The sequence below is a fragment of the Schistocerca cancellata genome, chromosome 2, assembly GCF_023864275.1.
Source record: "Schistocerca cancellata isolate TAMUIC-IGC-003103 chromosome 2, iqSchCanc2.1, whole genome shotgun sequence".
NCBI classification, from domain to species: domain Eukaryota; kingdom Metazoa; phylum Arthropoda; class Insecta; order Orthoptera; family Acrididae; genus Schistocerca; species Schistocerca cancellata.
Window position 1 is genome coordinate 610226865 of NC_064627.1, and position 16558 is coordinate 610243422.

The window sequence follows — 16558 nt, forward strand, 5'->3', positions numbered from 1 at the left end:
TTTGAAAATGGTTGTTCTGCTTTACAAGGAGCAAGGAGACCAACACTTCGTCTCGCACTGCATGCCTTGGGAACTATACTGCAGCTCTAACACGTTCCTCAAAAAGTAAAGACATATGCACTATTCGTCTCGGAACATAGTCCATAGCTCAAGCCAATGTTGAATTTAAGAAGCTATCCGAGCGTTACTATTATCGCGGAAAATTTTGTACCCCCATGCCCATATGTTCAGGTACTACAACGGAGTCACCTGCATTAGTAGTGTCGACCTCGCTGGAGAATGGGGGAGAAGATGTTGACTTGCCAGGGTGGAAATTCCGACCCCCTCACCACGACAGTATGAATTCTTCAGTGGGGAGCAGGAGCTAATTCAGCAATGCTCATGTTGCTGTCATATCAATTTATCGTTACTGGTTGTGGAACATCAACGATCCAGGTTCATGTTCAGTGGATAGGATTGGTCGAAACCATGGTCCTTAGCGGCAATACGCTGTTAGCTTCCTATCAACAGTTGTGAACAGTGCATCAAAGCCGGAAGCGGAGCATTGTTGCTGGGTTGGCATACGACAGCGCCGTAATCGTGCTTCACAGCTTTATGGCGGCTTTCACGTTGCTGGCCGACCTGACAGCAGCTTGTGATGAAAGTGGTGTCACTCTGGCTCTCGACGTCTGTATGGTGAGCATGGAGGACAGTAGGTTGCTGTTCGGCCATTACACCATCAGCCCTAGGAGCAGGACCATGCGGCAATGATATTAATAGCTTCTCCAGCGCACAGTGGAGCAACAGTGCCTCTTCCAACCATAGGACAGGTGCTCGCTGAACAATGGTAGCTGACTTAGTGCTATTTTCCTATTGTGCGATTGCTGTATGTAACTGCTCAGATCACGTGTGTTTTCTTGTAGACGCCCCAGATATCACGCAGTTCTTCTATCGTAACGCTGAAGTGGCATCCTGGATGCAACACTCTGGCATCTGAACGCTGGTCGTATAGAAGACTACCATGCGACATAATGCTGAAGCATCGGCTTGCACCAATAGGGGACAGTTATGCAGACATCAGGCAGTGGCCTGCAACTGGTAAGCGGGTTTACTTTACAGTACGTAAACTGAAGACCTGAAACATTATGACCACTGCCCACCACGAGATTGGACGCCTTCTCGTGGAATTGCGAGCACGTGACATAATAGGAAAAGTACGTAAGCAATAGTTCATAACGTTTTGGCTCATCAGTGTAATCGTACGGAGAGGAAAATGAATAGGTACTTTGCTCGTTGCATAGAGATGTATAGATAACTGGCCACTGGCCGAAAAGAACTAGAATCAGCGATGGCCACGGAGAACACATTTCAGTCTGGTGCTCTGAGGGTAACTAGACTGAGAAACTTGGCACCTCTGTTGCTCTGGCGGCACGTGGTAACCTTGAGGTCGCCACATCTACTAGTCGGGACACTTTCTGTCCAAAACGAATGCCGATAGTTTTCGCGTCGTGAGTCTGTGAGCGGATGTCTAATTCAGTACCTTCCTCCCCTAACGGTAGAGCGACAATTAAGGACTGATTATGACAGTATATCTGGACCAGAGCAGAACGCCTGCGGAGGCTGCGGTTTATCTTCTTGAGAGGTAGATATGGTGGCCAATGGGGAAAACATTCGATGCATAATGTAATTTCTCACAGAAATAGCTGATAGCTAGGGGAGTTTGACCTGCGTCCAGTCGGTATACTTTATGAACCTTGTCGTCTTATGCCCTGTCGGCGTCTAGTGAGGGCACTGGTTGTAGCCGGCAGCTAATCCAAGATCATGTCGACACTACTGACGTATACCGGCTGAGTTCAGACGCCATAGTCAATATTTCTAGACAGGTCGGTGATGCTACGTAAGCAGGATCATTTCCAGAATAAATCACAGTCCTCTAATTAGTAGCCGAATAAAGAGTTAGACCTGGAGAATTATGTCTTGCTGTGACTATTTTGGAGGCAGATTTATGGATCTACGCTGTCGGTTGGAGATCTCTAGACCATTAACCCTCCCCTTTTTGCTTCACACACGAGGCGCTTACTCAAGTAACATAGTACGAGTGGCGTCGACGTATCAGTCTTTAAGTACTAGAGAAACCCCATCATAGATCCGATGATGAATTACGAGCTGTATTCGGATAAAAATGTTGATCGTCAACAACAGGTAAAGTGAAGAGGCTGAGGACGCAAAAAAGAGAAAAAATAAATTAAAAAAATAAAAAGTGTCGGGAATTCGGTTTTGTTGACTGATTTTTGCGAAATGGATGCTGCGAATAGTGCTGAATGGTTTCAGAAAAGGAAGAAGGGAGGTACGAATGAGGGAAAGATAAGATAATTGAAAATAGAGGAAGCTAGAATCGGATAGGAGAACAAAGTTTGAAGAAAGATTTCATTACTAGGCTGAAGTGAACACGGAATTCAATGAAAAGTTCAGTCAGGAGGTTCACCTGGGGATTTCAACCATGATTATTCTAAATAAAGTATTTCATCTTTATCCCTGCACTACTTTTTCTGGCTGTGGCTTCTTAAATCAAGCATCTGTAGCACGCTTCGTAGTCCTGTATAATGTGAAGGCAAAGATTTATCGATAGGTACGAAGTTTTCAATACGGAGCCAGTGGGGCACTGTTTTGTGCAGACCATTAGTTATTCACTCCACGTACCAGATTTCATGAGTTCATTATGATGATGTCAGGGAACGTTTGTCTGGGGTTATCAACGTTGTTTATGTTGATACAAGATTGTATATCACGCAGAGTACGATGAATACTCCATCTTTTCACAGCTGAGCTACCACATTCCAGGCCATTAAGGCTGCGAAAAGTGGTAGCCGGGATTTACCTTCAGTAGCTATGAAATATATAACCGCCTCTGGTCCGTGTAGCAGCATAAATCTGCCGTGAATGTGAGTTACGGTATCGTTCCGGAGATGGGTGGGCTTTAGGCTGACAGGCTGTAGAGTATGAATCCCTTCTCACGGTTTATAATAAAAATCTTGTGCAGAGGCCTTAGATGGCCAGCTGGAGGGAGTAGTCTCAGGTCTACCTTCCAAAGCGAAAGCGTATCAGTCTAGACTCTGAAAAGTGGAGGACGTGGTCGGTTTCCACTTGGTGGAGTAGTCGAAGGCGGGAAGCTAATCATTTTGTCACTGCTCGAAGTACAGCGCAACCCACTGAGTGTCGTTGTTACTGGATTCTAAAATGCATAATTTAATGTAACGGAACACGTAGCAGCTTTGTGTGTGTGTGTGCGTGTGTGTGTATGTGTGTGTGTGTGTGTGTGTGTGTGTGTGTGTGCGTGTGCGTGTATGTGTTTGTCTGTATGCTTGTTCAAAAATGTTCAAATGTGTATGAAGTTTTAAGGTCATCAGTCCGTAAGCTTACACACTACTCGACCTAAATTATCCTAAGGACTAACACACACACTCATGCCCGAGGGAGGACTCGAACCTCCGCCGCCATCAGCCGCACATGTGTATGCTTGTAAACCCTCGCAAGAGGACGTCACAATCTAAGGATATCGCATTACTCGTCAGCTTGACAGTTCGAAATCCGGAGATATGGCATACCTTCTGTACTGGAGTTCCCGCCCCCGGTTGTACTGCAGCTGTTGTCCCTCATAAAATAAATAAACAACGGAAAACACGACTTGATAAAGTTCCCACTCGGTGGTCGGGCTCACAGTCACGTCTCGTAAACTAATCTTCTCCGTGTGGAGTAGCGACGTGCCTCCTATAAATGTACAAATTCACGTGGCCATAATTCTCCTGGTTGGGTGACTGCGTCTTGATGTAATAAACCTACCACCGCCTGTAACTTCATTAGGGTCAGCCAAGAAGCCTGCCAGCAGTAGTAGCTTTATCACGTATTAGGAGTTTTGTCACAAATGAGGCAGTCACGTACCCAGAAGAATTTTATTGAAAGGAACACCGGTCGCGAAAGCCCTTCCCATGAGTTGGCACCGAATAAATTCCGGCAAACTGTTCGACAGCAAGATATTTTGATGATCTGTTGCGCTGGCTGTCGTCAGTCGGATTAAAACGTCGTTACATTTTTTGGCCATCAGTAACCCGCAATTTCAGCTGCGTACCCATATTCAAGTGAATACAGAATTACCCGTCAATCGGGCTTATTCGTGTTACAGTCTGAACGTTCATCTAATCATACGTTATTATAATGTACTCGTTTGATCGGAGTCTAAAACTAAAAACACAATAAAGTGCTACCCAAAGAGAAATCCTACGTCATTGCTGTTTAGAAAAACACATGCTGTAAATTTTTAGTTTTAAAGTCTGGCCGGTCACACAGTTTAATAATGTTTAACTAGACGAACATTCAGACTGCAACATTCATATCCGCTTGATTTGTTACTCCATATTCACTTGAAAATAGCTATACAGCCATAACTGCTCAAAGGCGATGATCACAAAATTACTGTGCCAGCCTTTCCAACTCACAGCAGCACATGCAACCTACGTCCTCAATTATTTGCTGAATGTGTTCGAATCTCGGTCTTCCTATACCCTTTAATGCTACCTTTAGAACTATAGAGGTTATTCCTTGGTGTCTGAACAGATGTCCTATTATAACGTCCTCTCTTCTTGTCAGTGTTTTCCACATATTCGCTTTCTCACTGAATTTGCAGAAAACCTCCTCATTTCTTACTTCATCAGTCCACTGGCTTTCCAAGATTCGTCTGGAGCAACACATCACAAATACTTCGAATCTCTGTTGTTCCGATTTTCTCATAGCCCGTGTTTCACTACTGCTCCAAACGCACATTCTCAGAAATTTCTTCCTCAAATTAAGGTCCATGTCTGATACAAACAAATTTCACTTCGACAGAAATGCCCTTTTTACCGATGCTAATCTGCTTTTTATGTCCTTCTTGCTCCGTCCGCATGGGTTATTTTGTTGCCTAGGTAGCAGAATTCTTAAACTTCATCTAATCCTTTATCACCAATCCTGATATTAAGTTTCTCTCTGTTCTCATTTCTGCCACTTGTCATTACTTTTGTCTTTCTTCGATTTACGCTCAGTCCATATTTTGTACTCATTAGACTATTTATACCATTCAGCATAACCTATAATTTTTCTTCACGTTCACTGAGGATAACAATGTCACCAACGAATCTTAACACTGATATCCTTTCACCCAGAATTTTAATCCCATTCTTGAACCCTACATATTGTGTAATATCCCTCTTTCCCTATCACTTACACCTATTTTCATCAGAATTTCGAACAACTTGCACCTTTTCACATTGTCGAACGCTTTTTCCAGGTCGATAAATCCTATGAACGTGTCTCGATTTTTCTTTACTCTTGTTTCCATTATCAACAGCAACGTCAGAAATGCCTTTACCTTTCCTAAAGCCAAACTGAGCGTCATCTAACGAGTTCTCAATTATCTTCTCCATTATTTTGTATATTATTCTTGTCAGCAACTTGTACGCATGAATTGTTAAGCTGATTGTTCGATAATTCTCGCACTTGTCGGCTCTTGCTATCTTCTGGATTGTGTGGATGACGCTTTTCCGAAAGTGCGACGTTCTACACACCATCGCGGAAAGTCATTTTGTTGCCACTTCCGCCCTGTAATACTGGAAATTCCGGTGGATTCCCTTCTGCCTAATTTTATCTTAAGTCGTCCAAAATTCTTTTAAATTCTGACTGATACTGGGTCCCATAATTGCCCTGTCGACTCCTGTTTCTTCTTCTATCACATCATCAGCCATGTCCTCCCCCTTACACTTATTCACTACGTCCTCTGCAGTTAACAGTGGAATTCCCATTGCAGTCTTAATGTTATCGCCCTTACTTTTAATTTCACGGAAGGTTGTTTTTAACTTTTCTATATGTCTTTCCGACAATCATTTCTTTTTCGATTTATTCACATTTTTCATGTAGCCATTTCGCCCTTCCTATTTATTTCGTTCCTACGTAACTTGTATTTCTGTGTTCCTGAAATTCCCTGCACATCTTTGTAATTCAGTCTTTCGTCAATCAATTTTAGTATTTCTTCTGTGATCGATGGCTTCTTCACAGTTACGTTCTTTGTATCTACGTTCTTCATTCCAACTTCTGTGACTGCTCTTTTTAGAGATTTTCATTCCTCTTTAGCTTGACTGCCTACCGAGCTATTCAGTATCGCAGTATCTATAGCCTTAGATAACTTCAAGAGTATCTCTTCATTCTTTAGATCTCACTTCTTTGCGCATTGATTCTTCCTGACTGGTGCCTTAAACTTCAATTGTTAAAATTAATGGTGTAACATTCAGATGTCGTTTATTTTGCACAATTCCCTACTATTTTCGGTCAAAATGACCATAATTATGGTGTAACTTTCCTGCTGTTTATGCCAGCTAAGCTCGATAATGGTCACTGAGCGGAGCTAGTAGTGAATTGTGCAAAATAAAGGACAGCTGAAGGATTCACGATGAATAGTAACAACTATTTATCTACTGAATATCCCCAACTGCAAACATACATAAATTAACTTTGAACTCCAGCCTGCAATTCACCAATACTAAAATTGTGTTCTGAGTCCATATCTGCTCCTACGTACACCTTACAAATCTCTGCCTGATGCTGATGTAAAGTAACTGGAATCGTTCCGTATCTCCCGGCCTTTTCCAAGTACACCTCCTCTTTTTGTGCTTCTTGAACACAGCAATCGTTACTACTAACTGATTTTTATTGCAGAAATCAATCAGTCTTTCTCCTCTCTATTTGCTACTGCCAAGCCCATATTCTTCCCCAATCATTTCTTCAGCTCCCTCTCCTACAACCGCATTGCAATCTCTAACGACTACTAGATTTTAATCTCGCTCTGTGAGCTGAGTTATCCGTTCAGTATCGTCCTGTAATTTCTTTAGCCTCTGTATGCGACATCGGCATCTAAAATTGAAGTATTGTTGTCGGTGTTCCTTTGCTGTCAATTCTGATCTGCCCTACCTTCCTATCCATAATGAACCCTATTGCCGTTATGACGTTTTATGGCCGGCCGTGGTGGCCAAGCGGTTAAAGGCGCTACAGTCTGGAACCCTGCGGCCGCTACGGTCGCAGGTTGGAATCCTGCCTCGGGCATGGATGTGTGTGATGTCCTTAGGTTAGTTAGGTTTAAGTAGTTCTAAGTTCTAGGGGACTGATGACCTTAGAAGTTAAGTCCCATAGTGCTCAGAGCCATTTGAACCATTTGACGTTTTATGCTGCTGTTGATATTACCCTATACTCGTCTACCGAGAAATTTTGGTGTTCTTTTCATTTGACTTCACTGACATCTGTTATATCTAGCTCGAGCCTCTGCATTTCCCTGCCGCTCGGTCCAGGGTTCAAACCTCGCCACTGTTTATATGGCCGAAAACTTTCATCATAAGAAGTCTCCCTCCTTCTTCCAAAGGCCTTGTCAAAGAGATCGGAGGAGCGGACTGATGTTCAGGGCAATCGTGCCTTTGGGGTGTGAAACTGCCCATAGGCAGAAGAAACACCAATGATCAACGGCACGAGGATGCAAAAGGAAATGGAAACCACTGCTTTAAAGATACAGGGCATGTGGCCTGTAATTGAGGAAGGTGTCATAATGACCTCTCCATTGGTGACTGGTCCCCTCATTTGGATCTCCGGGAGGCGAGTGCCAATGAGGAGGCGACGGTAAGAAAAAGATTGAATAACGAAAGGGAAGGTAACGTTCTAAGAGTTGGGGCGTGAAATCTCATAAGTTTGAATGTGGTAGGCAAGCTTGAAAATCTTATGGAAATTCAGAGGCTGTGGGTTAATATAATGGGACAGATTGTTATTACTCAAAAATATGTTTCGGCTGTAGATTTGTAGAAATAACTGGAAATACAATATTGCTCAACCGTGTTGTTCACGCCGACGACGTTCCGTAAGTAAAGGGCCTAAAATTCGTTCTCTAATAAACCGCACCATATACAGTACAGTGCACAGTGGTTGAACGTTATTCAAATAAGAAAGAAACGCCAATCAATGATATTTCCGTTAGTTAATTTCTAACGCTATGTTATTAGAAAACATTTTGGATGTAACTAATTTTGCTGTAGTTCATTTTGCAGCGATCGCAACGAAGTTTCTTATGTATTTAACGAAACATTAGAATTGTGGGATTTTAATAAACGAAAACTGTAGTATAAAACTTTCTCGGGCTCGTTTCCGCGTCAGTTCAGGGTAAAGCGTCGAGCTTTCGACGGTCGTCTTCATCAGGTGCAATTACTACAGTCAGTTCCTCCTGAGGAAGACGGTGGAGGTAATCGTAACAAGCTCGAGATTTTACCCGTTATCGAAGCAGAAAGAAGTCCGAGAACGTTTCAACAACAGAGCTGTTGCGAAAAACTTTGTTCTAAAAAGAAAAAAAAGAAAAAAAGAAAAAAAATTGTACTCGAAAGATCCAAATATGAGCAGTGCATTTCCTAGCAGGTTGCGTTAGTCAGCGAGAAATCGTCACGGACGTGCTCGGCCGACACCAGTGTCAGACACTACAACAGAGCCGTTCTACATGGCGATGTTGAAGCATCCCCAACTCTTTTTTTCTTTATTGTTATTTTAAAACCTGTACAACAGGCAGGCTGTCAATAGCATTCTACGCTTCCCTTCAGCCATAGAATACACAATGAGAAAAAACAGAAAGAATACACATAAGTTACAGAACGGTGGGCAATAAAACAGTAGACACAGAAAGACAAACACGGAGCCGTTCACACTCGACGAAAATCCACACTGCAAACTGTTGACACAACGCACAAACACTGAAGATGGCGATGGCACAGATGAACGATGGAGTGCGACGGTGAACACTGAACACTAAACACGACGGCACACACGCGACACTGATGGCGATAATCTCCGGCGCGCGAAAGTCCACGTAGCGTGTGCGAGTCTGGGGACTTGCCAAGAGGGGAAGAAGGGTGAGGGGGGGTGGAGAGGGGAGAACAAAGATGCCAATGGCTGAGGAGATGGGAGGAGGAGTAGAGGGACAGGGGAGGGTAAGCCCAGGGGGAGGAGTGTGGAGTAATGGAAGAGGGAGGGAGGGTGCCCAAAGGAACAAACACAGGGAGAGGGAGGGAGGATCAAAGTTGGTAGGAGGGGTATATGGAGGGGAGGAGGGCATCATCAGGGAGGGGGAGCTGGCGGAAGCCACCTTGGGAGAGGGTAAGGAGGGTGAAGAGATGGAGACTGGGTGGGACGTGGGAATACAGGTGTGTCAGCGGGCGGGTGTGGGAGAGGATGGGGGAGACAAGCGGGTGAGGAGGATCAAGTTTTTGTGAGGTGTACAGGATCCGTACAAGGAAAAGGAGGAGGTGGGGGAACGGAATGAGGTCGTACAGGATCCGCGTGAGGGAGGGGAGACGGATGTGATAGGCAAGGTAGAGAGCATGGCGTTCAAGGATCTGAAGGGATTTGTAAAAGGTAGGGGGGGGGGCAGAGATCCAGGCAGGATGAGCATAACAGAGGATAGGGTGGATGAGGGATTTGTAGGTGTGGAGGATGGTGGAGGGGTCCAGACCCCACGGACAGGTGGAAAGGAGCTTGAGGAGACGGAGTCGGGAGCGTGCCTTGGCTTGGATTGTCCGGAGATGGGGGGTTCAGGAGAGGCGACGGTCGAGGGTGACGCCAAAGTATTTAAATGTGGGGGTGAGGGTGATACGACGGCCATAGATGGTGAGATAGAAATCAAGGAGGCGGAAGGGAGGGGTGGTTTTGCCTACAATGATCGCCTGGGTTTTGGAGGGATTGACCTTGAGCAACCACTGGTTGCACCAAGCAGTGAACCGGTCAAGATGGTATTGGAGAAGGTGTTGGGAACGCTGCAGGGTGGGGGAGAGGGCAAGGAAGGCGGTGTCATCGGCAAACTGGAGAAGGTGGACGGGGGGGTGACAGCGGCGGCATGTCCGCCTTATACAAAAGGTACAGAAGGGGGGAGAGGACGGAGCCTTGGGCCACACCGGCGGAGGGAAAAAAGGTGTAGGAATCTGTGTTATGGATGGTGACGTAGGAAGGACGGTATGAGAGAAAGGAGCCGATCAGACGGATGTAGTTAAAGGGAAGGGCGAAGGTTTGGAGCTTGAAGAGGAGACCGGAATGCCATATGTGGTCATAGGCACGCTCGAGGTCCAGGGAGAGGAAGATTGTGGAGCGATGGGAATTTAGCTGTTTGGAAAGGAGATGAGTGAGGTGAAGGAGAAGGTCATCGGAAGAGCAGGATGGTCGAAAGCTGTACTGGTTAACGGGAAGGAGGTGGTGCTGGCAGAGATGCTGGTGGATGTGTCGGGTGAAGATGGATTCCAGGACCTTGCTGAAGACCGAGGTAAGGCTGATGGGACAGTAGGAGGAGACGGCGAACGGCGGTTTACCAGGTTTAAGGAACATCAGGATACGGGAGGTTTTCAACAGGTCGGGGTAGTAGCCGGTGGACATGACTACATTCTAGAGCCTGGCCAGGGTGGAGAGGAAAGAGACAGGAGCTTCATGAAGGTGGTGGTAGGTGACACGATCGTGACCAGGAGCAGCGTTGCGTTTTGTGCGGAGTGTAGCAATGAGATCCTGTGTAGTGATGGGGGCATTGAGTTCCGTGTGTGCAATGTTGTCCAAGTACTGGAAACCAGGTGTGAGGGGAGGGACAGAGGTGTCAGTTCGATCGCGGACATCCGGGAAGAGAGAGTATTCGAACTGGGGATCGTCAGGGATGGAAAAGACATCAGAAAGGTAGGAATCAAAGTGATTGGCTTTACTAAGGGTGTCAGGGAAGGGGTGATCATCATGGAGAAGAGGATAGTAGGGGGAGGGTTTAGTTCCAGTAAGGCGGCGGAAGGCTGACCAGAACTTGGACGATTTTATAGGTAGGGTAGCATTTAAATGGGTGCATGTCCGTCGCCACTCCCGGCGTTTCTTAGCCGCCAGCAAGTTTTGAATGTGTCGCTGGAGTTGCCGGTGGCATCATAGTGTGTCCGAGTCATGTGTGTGGAGGAAGGGATGGTAGAGACGGCGGGATTCACGGAGGAGGAGGACGGCATGTGGGGGTAAGGTAGGACGGTTGGGGTGGATGGCGATGGTAGGGACGTGGGCCTGCACGGCCTCAGACAAGGTCTGCTGGAGAAAGGAGGTGGCATGGGTAACATCATCAGGGTGGTGGTAGGTGAAGGTGTGGCCTTCGACCTGGGTGGAGAGGGTATTCCGGTAGGCATTGCAGTTCGCACAGGAATAATCATGGATGTACTTCAGAGAAGGGTGATTACGAGGGTCGGGGCGGGGGCGACGACCGTCCGAAAGGGTGAGGAGGACAGGGAGATGGTCGCTACCAATGGGGTCCAGGACATCCATCACTATATGGCCAAGGATGTTGGGGGAGGAGAGAATGACATTGGGAGTGGAGTTGGATTCGAGGTGGGTGTGCTGGGGAATGGGGACGAGGTCGCCTTGGAGGGTGGAGAGGAACCGATGCCACCACCATAACTGGGTTGCGGAACGACTATGGATATTGAGGTCGGCGGCGATCATGTAGGAGGAGAAGGTACGATCAATATGGGAGAGTAAGTCGAAAGGAATAGGGGCGTTAGGGTGGACATATTTGGTGGCGCAGGTGACGGTAAGGCCAGGGTAGAAGAGACTAAGGATCAGGTTCAAAACATGGTTCAAATGGCTCTGAGCACTATGGGACTTAACATCTATGGTCATCAGTCCCCTAGAACTTAGAACTACTTAAACCTGACTAAACTAAGGACAGCACACAACACCAAGCCATCACGAGGCAGAGAAAATCCCTGACCCCGCCGGGAATCGAACCCGGGAACCTGGGCGTGGGAAGCGAGAACGCTACCGCACGACCACGAGATGCGAGCTAAGCATCAGGTGTTCGGTGGGGTTGGGAAGGAGAGGTTGGAGCCGAACTGGGATCTGGTGGTGGTGGCCAATGGCAACTCCGCCACATGCAATTGGGAGGGGATTATCGGAGCGGTGGAGGAGGTAGGGCGAAGTGTGGACAGTGTGGTGGGGTTGGAGGAAGGTTTCATTGAGGAGGAAGTCATTCACATGGTGGGTTGCAAGGGTGTGCATGAAGTGGTTCTTGTTGGCGGGAAGGGAACGGATGTTGTTGAGCAGGACATGGTGCTGTCGCGCTATGACAGGTATTTAGATGAGGGTGTCGAGACGGGAGAAGGTGAAATGGGCCTGGTGGTGGGAGTAGGTATCATACATTTTTAGGTGGAAGACGGAACGGGCGGCGAGGGAGACCTGTTGGAGGGTGTGAGGGCGCTGGAAAGGGTGGACGTTTTGTAGGACAATGGTGAGGAACCTGATGATGTCCTCAGCGGTGGGGGAGGGGACGAAGGGAATTGCCAGGAGGGGTGGGGTCGTCCAGAGGACGGACAGGGACGGTGAGTTCAGGAGTGGTCGGAGGGGGTCGGGCCTTTCACTTTTGGGAGTAGGTGGGATGGGGAAGATTGCAGGTATTACAGGAGGGAGGGGATTGAAGGTTAGAGCACTACCAGAGGAAGTGCGCTTGCCTACAATGCGGGCAGGTGGGGGCCTCGTGGCACTCGGCTGTTGGGCGTGCGTTATAGCGCAGACAACTCTGGCAGCGCCGGGATTGAGGAGGGGAACGGGAGGGGTCGACCTTATAGCGCTGGTTGAAGAGGAGGGCACCCTCCTTCAGGAGACGGTCAATGAAGGGGGCGTCCTCAGAGAAAACCCGCATAAGGCGGATGGGGCAGGCTGAGTTAAAAATGCGGCGGACCGCTCGCACCTCCAACGAAGGGATGCGCCTTGAGTGACGCCAACACCTCCTCCTCCGTGATCGTCGGACTAAGCCGAGTGATCACGGCAGTGAGGGTCGGTGGGCGACACGGGGGTTGGAGTTGGCGGGTAGGAAATGGAGAAGGAACAGGGGTGAGGGAGGCGTTGGGGCCAAAACAGGTGATGGGAAGGCAGGAGAGGATGTCAGTATGGAGGGTGGGGCTGGGGGAGGAGATGAGAATGGAATCCCGTCTGGGAGTGAGGAGGGAGATGGGGGCACCAGGGAAGTGTTCGCAGAGGAGGAGGGAGAGATTCCAGGCCTCAAGAAGGGAAGGATCAGGACAGGAGAGGAGGTATTTGTACAAAGAGGGGGGGAGGAGGAGGAGGAGGAGGAGGAGGAGGAGGAGGAGGAGGAGAAGGCGGAGGGAGCAGGGCCAGGCGGGGAGACATCCATGGAATCCTGGGAGGGGGGGGGAAGGATGATGGGGCGGGGCCTTTCTGGGAGCGGAGGAGGTGGTGGTGCCACTAGGGCGTTTAACAGCGGCAGAAGGGTGGGTGGTGACATGAGGGACGGGAGCTATAGGGAGGTGGCGGGAAGGGGCAGGTCCCGGCGTGGACGCGGCAGGCGGCGCCGGAGATGGTGATGGTGAAGGCGACGGCGACGGCGTCGGTGGTGGCGGTAATGGCGAAGGCGATGGGGAGAGTTGGGCATGGGCAGTGGGCCGACGGGCCACCACTCTAGCTGGAGCTGCAGTGACAGTCTGGGGGAGTGGGGGGAACGGATCAGAGGGAGAGGAGCGGGAGGAAGAAGCTGGAGAGGGGGCGACAAAGAGCGAGGGCGAAGGGATAGTGAGAAGAGGAGGGATGGAAAGAGGGGGGTGTGACTGGGCACACCATGGTGGTGGTGGCGGGAGAGGGCGACGTGTACACAATGGCAATGGTGGTAGTAGTGGCAGTGGTGGTGGGGGCTGACATGACGACAGGGATAAACAAAAAAGCACAGGACGAAAAGGAGAGGAGAAAACTGGGGACAGACGAAGACGGACGAAGGCCAGAGTCCCACGCTGCTGGCGCTGGCGCTGGCGACGGCTGGCAAGAACGCCGCAGCTGCTGCTGCTGCCGCGGGCGGGGCCGGGGCCGCTGCTGCCGCTGCTGCTGCTGCTGCTGCTGCTGGAGGGCTGGCTGGCTGGACCGCTGCTGCTGGCTGGACTGCCGCCGCCGTTGCTGCTGCTGCTCGGCTGGACCGCTGCTACTCGGCTGGCTGGCTGGCTGGCACCTGAAAACCTAGCGCTTCGATTAGTGCTGGAATGGCACAATCGAAGGGCGGTATCGTTTCGGAGTACCGCTGGAGATGTCCCCAACTCTCTTGTGCTTCCCTTCTTAGGTACTCCAAAGTCGACGTCTGCTCGTAGAAACGTATCGTCGGTAGGTTTTCCGGCTTTACTTCCCGACGTGACAGTGACGACTCTCCGATGAGGTGCGGGCCTTGTGTTTTGCTATTACTGCGAGTCTTGTAAATATCGCTTTTATTTAGTAATTTGCCCGGCTAAAACTCTCCCCTTTTATGATTAAGACAGCCTGCGCCACCTTTCGGAGGGAGTGGGGACGTCAAAGAGTCACAAAAGTTCATATTAAGCAGTCCGTAAAACACGTAAACGTTCACTTCAGTTAGCATGTTAGTTAATGCCTACGCTTTTCGCTAGATGGTGCTGACTTACTGCTGAATAGCTTTGGTTCCGTAAAACCTTCACTGATTAGTACTAGGTAAATGACATAAGTAAAGCACTCTTGTATTTCACTTTCACTCTATATTCAAGGATTAAGATGGTGATGGATGATGGTCTGTTTAAAAGGTTCCTAGCCTGGAGGAATCTAAATAATAAGCAAATGCCGATATGCACGCGCTCTACGTCCAGATTCGCAACTAACGGCACACGACACTTTTAAAAGTCCACACGTTAATATCTGAATACCGGTACCTCTGACTTCACTCGTATGAGCAGATAATTTGAGTTTCTGTCGTCTATATGTCCGTAAAGTTCCAGTCTAGCACTAAAGTCCTAAAATCCCCTTAATACTCCGTTGCTACCAACAGTCAGTTCGTATACTACATCACTTTTAATCTCCTTAGTATTCTAACAGTTTATCGTGAATCTTAACACGATAAAGTTCAATCTAATTATTGTCTCTCTGACTGACACGGGTTCCCCGCCCTTTAACGAAACAATCAAGGAAAAAAGGGCGGCAATAATGACGATCAGGCCTTTTATAGGTTTTACATCACAAGAGTTTAACGTCACTGCCTTGTCCATGACGGAGCTTCAGTGGCTTTGCTGTACTTAGACGTTAAACTACTTGCTATATACTATAATTTTGATCTGCAATTAGCGAACTCTCATTCTACACTATTTTCCCTATAAAAATTCTATTCTTAATTTTAAATTATTCTTTCTATAGCTTTTATCACTGTAAACTGAACCGAGGTGTTACAAGTGGACTACTGTTAAAATTCTGAGTGTGTTCGGTCCTAGAAGAGTCAACCAACGTATTGCCCCATCTTACGTATATAAGGTAAAATTAGAGATTCGATTTTACAGTGAGACTTATCAGCATACGTTCTTCCTGCGACCATTGCGAGTGGAACAAGGAAGGCGTAAACAACAATCGTACACAAAGTACACTCAGTATAGATGTAGTAGCCACCATAAACTGGTGGTGTAACGCCTGAACACATGTGAACCACTTGGGAATGGCCCGAAGACGGAAACTGCAAGTATTCATAAATAAAATCCTATGATTAAAAAGTACATGATAATATTTAAAATATTTCGCACGACTACACATTGGAAACAAGAGATACTGTTACAAAATTATTACTCTAAGAACTTTAGTCAGAAGACTCCCGCTGCGACAATTGATTATCAGGAGGATAAAAAGGACAGCAGTTTAAATGTATAATTGTGATTAAGGTCTATGATCGTCTCTAGAGATTGCGTAAGATTACCCATAAAAGTTCACACGGGAAGGTCGTACCAAAGTTACACTCTGCCTCAAACTTATCTCGTGGCGTTGCGAGGCGTTGTGCATTATAGAATCCAAGTGAGGAAGTTCTTCAGTAAGAGCTAATAAGTTTGATGTAACATTCGGTTACAACCGCTGTTTAACCTGTGGAATCCACCTCTGATGCCGTAGGAATGAAGGACCTCACGTCTACAGCACTGGTGGTGACTGTGTATAAGTTGTTCCTCACGGAGTCCGTCTCCACTCAAGACGTTAATGAGAAGTGACGAAATTCATGGAAGAGCATTCGTGTCTCTGGAGATGAAGGATTGCTAAATCCGAGATATCTCTGTCGATTCTTGGAAAGTTAATGCCCTACCATCTATCAGTTCCTGTGAGCTACAACTCCACTGAAAACTTCACAGGCTATATACAAGAAGGGGCAAATCTTATCGAGGCTGATATCTTGTAGCGAGATGACTGGTTTAGACGAAGAGCCAGCGGGATACTAATCAGCTTCTGTGAGTATCTGTTTCTGCTAACATATGTTTTGAAAGTCGTCGAAGATTGATATTTGTAGACCGACGCCCTTCTATTGTCGTCCGAAAATGTGGCACCTATATATGAAGTTACCGTGTAGCTTTTACGTCTCGGGCTTGAATGTCTAGCAACCACTTTGCCTGTTTACAGTTCAATAATCAGTAGATTCAACAAATTCTATTTTGAAGATTCATAACTGTATCTCACTGACGTTTTCATAGAGTTTTTATCGATGAACTGGTGGGTCTTTCGCTAC